Below are 7215 nucleotides of genomic sequence, written 5' to 3'. Positions count from 1 at the left end.
ACCTCCCGTCAAACTCAGCTAGGGTGCCATGGTTTGTGATCTTAGTTTAGTCTTCTGTCATCCCCATGCCCTGTGGCATAGCTGCAGGATGAAAAGAAGAAAGTCCTGCAGGAGTCCCAGGGTGAATGTCTTCTGACCTCAACTCACCAAGATGGGTCTTCTCGCTACCAGCCAGACTGTGATGGCAAATTCACACTGGATGAACAGGAAGTCAGCTCTGCTCTGGATGTAGCTCCCATTGCAAAGGGAATGAAACTCCAACTGGTCTTCCAGACAGCCTCCATATTCTTTGTTCCCTACAGACTTTCTAGGCTGAGAGATTTATACCACTTAGGCAGAACTTCTACTTATAGAATGGTTGAACCAGGCACTGGGATTCATTTTAAATTAAGACATGCCAGCTCTAGCCAGTGTTGCCCATTTGGCTGGAATGTCATCCCATAACTAAAGGGTTGTGGGTTTGATTCCCAGTCAGGGCACATACCTAGAGTGCAGATTCAGTTCCTGGTCTGGGCATGTAGAGGAGGCAACCAATTGATGCTTCTCTCTTGCATCATTGTTCCTCTCTCTCTAAAAGCAATGACAAAATGTCTTCAGGTGAGAATTAAAAAATAATAATAAGATGCTCCATGAGTCAGTGTACATTGCTCAATTCTTATTTTAAGGCCACAACTCCTCGTTCATTTTTGTCTCACTGGCTAATCACTGGATCCTAGATTTTCCTGCCAGAACTACCTACACTTCGATAGCTCAGGTCAGGCACAGAAGGTGATTTACAGACCTCATTTTGAGTGAATCTCTCATCTCATATGCACTACTGTAATTTTTACTGCTGTACTACATATCTTTAATTGATATGCCTTTTCAAGGCTGTCGGTAGCCTTATTTTTATATCTTTGGAGTTGTCACTACCCTGGTTCCATTTTCTCAAGCAGAGTCTATCTCCTCGCAGTTGTCTTATTTCATCTCTGAAGGCATCTGAGTACCACAATGTAAGCACCATTATTATACTTGGTATGTTTTCTTGAAGCAAGGCAGGGACCTCAACTTTCTCTACCCCATGAAAAGCTACTGTTTCTTTATAGCATTGAAAATCTCTTGATTTGATCTCATGTAGATTCCACTTATCAGTCTAAACTCAACATATAATTCCTCTAAACCATTAATTCTTTCCAGACAGAAAAAGTCTGAACATTGCAACAGCCTTCTGAAGGCACTGAGCTAGTTCCCCAGCTTGCCTGGGAAGAGAATACGTTAAGACTTCCGCCAAGATGGAGACGTAGGTGGAGGAAACACCTCGCCTCTGTGCACAACCAAATCTAAGAACAACAATTTTTAACAGCAGTCACAACCAAGCCACACGGAAAATCGACAATACAGAGTCCAAAGGACAACTAGATACTCAGCTGGACCGGTACGAGGAGCGAGGCCAGCAGCGGATCAGGTTAGCAAGAAAAAATTCCCGGGCGGTGCGCGGTGCGCGCAGGCAACCGAGGACGTTGATCTCGAGCGAGCTGGCTGTCGGAGCGCACAGCGGGTCGGTCCGTGGGTCGCGCGCATCTACGTGTGGAGAAACCAGTGAGAAGGGAAGCCGGTGCGGAGCAGCAGGCTCGCACAATTCCAATCGGATAAACAAGCCCCATGCGCTGGGCTAGCGGAGAGGACCGCCATTGCTCCCTCTCTGACCATGCCCCCACACACAGCGTCACAGACCAGCGACCTGGGTCTCCCCGTCCTGGTAAACAACTAAGGCTTCGCTCCGCTCACTTAACAGCACGAATAGACCAAAAAATGGCTCTAGGACAACTCAGAGCCCCAGAACCGATAGACCTAAGTGATGAAGAAATAGCCAGTCTTTCAGATGCACAGTTCAAAACACTGGTTATCAGGATCCTTACAGAACTGGTTGATTTTAGTCACAAATTAGAGAAACATATGGAAGCTAAACTAATTGAAATAAATGGTGATACAAAGGATGCCAATAGTAATGGAAAGAAAATTGGGACTCAAATCAAGGGAGTGGACCAGAAGGAAGAAAAAAATGATCAAACAGAAAGGAATGAAGAAATAAGAATTCAGAAAAATGAGGAGAAGCTTAGGAACCTCCAGGACATCTTTAAACGTTCCAACATCCGAATTATAGGGGTACCAGAAGGGGGAAAGGCACAGCCACAACTGGAACACTTATTTGAACAAATAATAAAGGAGAATTTCCCCAAGATGGCAAAAGGAAATAGACTTCCAAGAAATCCAGGAAGCTCAGAGAGTCCCAAAGAAGTTGGACTCAAGAAGGAACACACCAAGGCACATCATAATTACATTAGCCAAGATTAAAATGAAGGAGAGAATCCTAGAAGCAGCAAGACAGAAGGGGACAGTCACCTACAAAGGAGTTCCCATCAGACTGTCAGCTGATTTCTCAAAAGAGACCTTACAGGCAAGAAGGGACTGGAAAGAGGTATTCCAAGTCATGAAAACCAAAGAACTACAACCAAGATTGCTCTACCCAGCAAAACTTTCATTTAGAATGGAAGGACAGATAAAGTGCTTCTCAGATAAGACCAAATTCAAGGAGTTCATCATCACCAGGCCCTTATTATATGAAATGTTAAAGGGACTTATCTAAGAAAAAGAAGATAAAAAGATGAACAGTGAAAGGACAGCAAACTCACAGTTATTAAGAACCACACCTAAAACAAAAGCAAACTAAGAGGACAGCTAGATCAGGAGCAGAACCATAGAAATGAAGATCTCATGGAGGGTTAGCAACAGGGGAGTGGGAGGAGGGGAAGGGGGGAGAAGGTACAGAAAATAAGTAGCATAGACAGTAGATAGAAAATAGATGGGGGGAGGGTAAGAATAGTAAGGGAAATACAGAATCTAAGGAATTTGAGACACGTGTTCATGAACTAAAGGGGGAAATGGTGGGGGAGGGGTATGCAGGGTGGAGGGGAATGGAGGGGGGAATAGAGCAAATGTAATGGCATAATCAATTAAAAAAGTTTAAAAAAAAAAGAGAATACGTTAAGATGACTCAGTACACAGGACACTATGATGATTACTTTTCTTATCAGGAAGATTTGTCCAACAGCTCAGGAAAGCAAACCAGCGACTTCTTACAAAGCCCTGCCTAAGATCTCTGAGAATATTTCTCTCCCAATAACTTGTTGAAACAACACATGTATTTATGTCCCTGTGCTAGGATTGGACAGGGAATTGGGCATTTGTGAAGGGGGATATATGTAATGTAATTGTGCTTTTATTATTTTATTTGCGTAAAACCAAACAAATCATGAGGGGATGAAAGAAAAGTCAGCTGTCTCCAAACAATTGTGAATAACTGTGGGCTAACTGTGGGCTATTAATTCAATGGTAGCAACTTCAGACCTCAGATCCAGACACAAGTGGAAAGTGCTGAATGTAACTATATCATCATTCTGCCAACCACGAATTATCCTTTTTCATAATGTTTTCTGTTTTCATTGTGGTATTTGTATTGTTTTCCATTTCTTATTAATTTCTCAAGTGTGGTAACCCACAGTCAGTTGACTCCAATGAACCAGTGAGTCACAGGGATTGTTTGCAGTCACTTGTTCTTCCCTATGTGGTTTCCACAATGAGATGCATGTCTGCTTTTGCTTTTAGCATTTTATTTATTTATTTTTAGAGAGAGGGGAAGGGAAGGAGAAAGAGGGAGAGAAACATCAGTGTGTGGTTACCTCTTATGCACCCCCAATGGGGGACCTGGCCCACAACCCAAGCATGTGTCCTGCCTGGGAATCAAACCGGCAACCCTTTGGTTTGCAGCCCGCATTAAATACACTGAGGTATACCAGCCAGGGCTGCTTTTGTTTGTTTTGCATTAGTACACTGGCCTGTATTTCATAGCTGGAAATATAAGTAGGCAAAGATATTATTAGATCATTCCACCCTATTGGGAGAAATAAACCTTGGTGACATGAGATTTCTGGGCTAGTAGAATGCCCTAAAAGCTCTACGCACCTGGCCTCTCCATATAAAAGTCAATGCAATTTAAATGAAAGATTGAAGGCCAGTGTTACATGTCTCTGTATGTGGTGAGTGATGTCTGTTCTGCACAGAAATAATCAGTCTCTTTCTTCATCTGCTTACTCCTTGGTCAGTGCACTGAGCACCTACTGTCCTTCTATCTCCGTCCCCACTGCCAAACACATTCTGCCCCTGCCCCCCACACACACCCAGAAAGTTTATCCATCTTTAGTGAGTCAAGCTCTTTGTTGTTCTGACAACTGCTTTATGCCTTCTGTTGAGACCAGATTGAACATTACAATTTCTGATCCCTCTTGGGTTAATCTTCAGTTTTCCCTACTCCTAGTTTTTCAACAGGGAACTGCCACAGATGGCAGATGAAAACTATTTGGCTTCTCCAGTTCTCCTTGACCTCAGAAATTCCTAGTGTCCTTGTGGGAGCTCTGCCATCTTTTCATTTGAGGATCTGGAAGTCTGTTGTTCTATGAAAGCAGCCAGTGAGTACTCTATAGTCAATGTGATCCAACTCCAACTGTATTCCCCTTATTCTTTGCTCACCACACCTCTGCCTGTGCTAAGAAATGTCACTCCTGTATGGAGGCCCTATAGATACATTGATCTGAATCAGGATCTAGAATACAGATTTAAGGACAGACATGTGGTGGTTGACATAGATGTGCTTCCTTTCTACCACCAAGACATGCTCAGGTCGATAGTCTGAAATTTAGGTTACATGACAACTCAACTCACCTCTGCAATATGTGAGCTTAGAAGTTACTCACCAAAACCTCTAACATGGATGAAATATCACAGCTCACTTTCAATGTTCTAAGTTTTATGACTGAGCTGTGAAATAAGATATGTGCCTACTGAAGGCCATTGGTATCCTTTTTCCCATACATGTCCATCAAAACCATAACCCAGCTCGCACTGTTCTTAGCCCATCTCTGTCCCCTTTTAGGTCACTGCGTCTTCCTAAGCAGTCTTCTCAAAACTGACCATACAAATCTCTACCATTTTCTTGTTTGTATGTTTCCATAAAGCAAAGCTATGCCTTGTCATTCCCACACCCCGTGAATAGCTAATGGTTGTGTAACACCAGAGATTTATTTTCATTTGTATCTTCCTTAATCACTTGTATCTTCCTTCCATTCTTCTGGCCAGTATATAACTTATTCTTCGTCTTTTTTTTTTTTCACAGTGCAAACAGGTCTTTCAACTATTTTATATTTATCTATACACACACACACCACCAATAGCTATCATTTTCACTTTATAAATTAAAAGTTCAAGTCAGGTAACAAACAGACCAAGACCTCTAAGTGTTAGTGTTCTTTTTTTTAAAGTGTATTTTGTTGATTATTACAGATTTTATCACTGCTCTACCTTGCACCCCTCAACCCTCCAGCATTCCCCCCTTAGTTCATGTCCATGGATTGTACATATAAGTTCTTCGACTTCTCAGTTTTCTATACATTTCTTAACCTCCCCCCACTTATTTTATGCCTACCAGTTGCACTTCTTATTCCCTGTTCCTTCCCTGCCATTCTTCCCATCCCTCTCCCCATTGAAAACCCTCCATGTGATCTCCATTTTTCTGATTCTGTTCCTGTTCTAGTTGTTTGCTTAGATTTTCTTTTCTTTTCTTTTTTAGGTTCAGTTGTTGATAGTTGTGAGTTTGTTGTTACTTTACCGTTCATAGTTTTTTATCTTCTTCTTTTTTTTAGATAAGTCCCTTTAACATTTCATATAATAAGGACTTGGAGATGATGAACTACTTTAACTTGACCTTAACTGGGAAGCAGTCACTGCTTCCATTTTATCTGCCCTTCCATTCTAAATGAAAGCTTTGCTGGGTAGAGTAATCTTGGATATAGGTCCTTGCCTTTCCTGACTTCAAATACTTCTTTCCAGCCCCTTCTTGCCTGCAAGGTTTCTTTTGAGAAATCAGATGATAGCCTTATGGGCACTCTTTTGTAGGTAACTCTCTCCTTTCCTCTTGCTGTTCTTAAGATTCTCTATTTTTAATCTTGGGTAATCTGATGATGATGTGCCTTGGTGTGTTCTTCTTTGGGTCAAATTTCTTTGGGACTCTCTGGGCTTCCTGGACTTCCTGAAAGTCTTTTCATTTGCTAGATTGGGGAAGTTTTTCTTTATTTTTTGTTTAAATAAGTTTTCAATTTGTTGCTCTTCCTCTTCTCCTTCTGGTATCACTATAATTTGGATGTTGCAAGGTTTAAAGTTGTTCCAGAGTTTCCTAAACCTCTCCTCATTTTTAAAAAATTCTTTTTTCTTCATTCTGTTCCAGTTGGATGTTTATTTCTTTCTTTTGTTCCAAATCATTGATTTGAGTCCTAGTTTCCTTCCTTTCACTGTTGGTTCCCTGTATATTTTGCTTTATTTCACTTTGGGTAGCCTTTATTTGTTCCTTCATTCTGCAGCCATACTCAACCATTTCTGTGAGCATCCTGATTACCACTGCATCAGATAGGTTGGCTATCTCCTCATTGCTTAGGTCTTTTTCTGGAGTTTGCTCTGTACTTTTTGCGGGTCAATATTTATTTGTCTCAGTGCACCTGTTATGTTGTAAGGGGGTGGGGCCTTAGATGTTCACCAGGGCAAAGCAACCCTCTTTGCTGCTTTGTGGTGCTGTCAGTCTGGGTGAATATTTCTTTAATTCCTTGGTTGCTGGAATTCCATGCAGTTTGATTTTCTGGCACTTCTCATTGTTTATTATTTTTAGATTCGTTGTTATCCTCCTTTTGGTTGTGCGAGGAAGTGAAGGGTTTCTACCTATGCCTCCATCTTGGCTGGAACTCTGATGCTAACTCTTTTCTTTTTTTCCCCCTGATTACCAACTAGTCTTTTATTTTATTAAGTATTTTTATTGATTATGTGCTTACAGTTTTCCCAATTTTTCCCCCTTTATCATCCTTCTGCCTTGTGCACTCCAACCCTCCAGCATTCCCCCCACCTTAGTTCATATCCATGGGTTGTACGTATAAGTTCTTTGACTTCTCTGTTTCCTATATCATTTTTTATCTCTCCCCATCTATTTTATGACTACTAATTATGCTTCTTCTTCCCTGTACCTTTTCCCCCCTATTCCTCCCCACTGAAATCTCTCCATGTGATCTCCATTTCTCTGATCCTGTTTTTGTTCTAGTTGTTTGCTTAGTTTTTGTTTTCACTGTTTTTCTTTTCTTT

The sequence above is a fragment of the Artibeus jamaicensis genome, unplaced genomic scaffold (genome assembly GCF_021234435.1).
Source record: "Artibeus jamaicensis isolate MK-2021 breed Jamaican fruit bat unplaced genomic scaffold, CSHL_Jam_final contig_1715, whole genome shotgun sequence".
Lineage (NCBI taxonomy): Eukaryota > Metazoa > Chordata > Mammalia > Chiroptera > Phyllostomidae > Artibeus > Artibeus jamaicensis.
Note: the sequence above shows the minus strand (reverse complement) of the source record.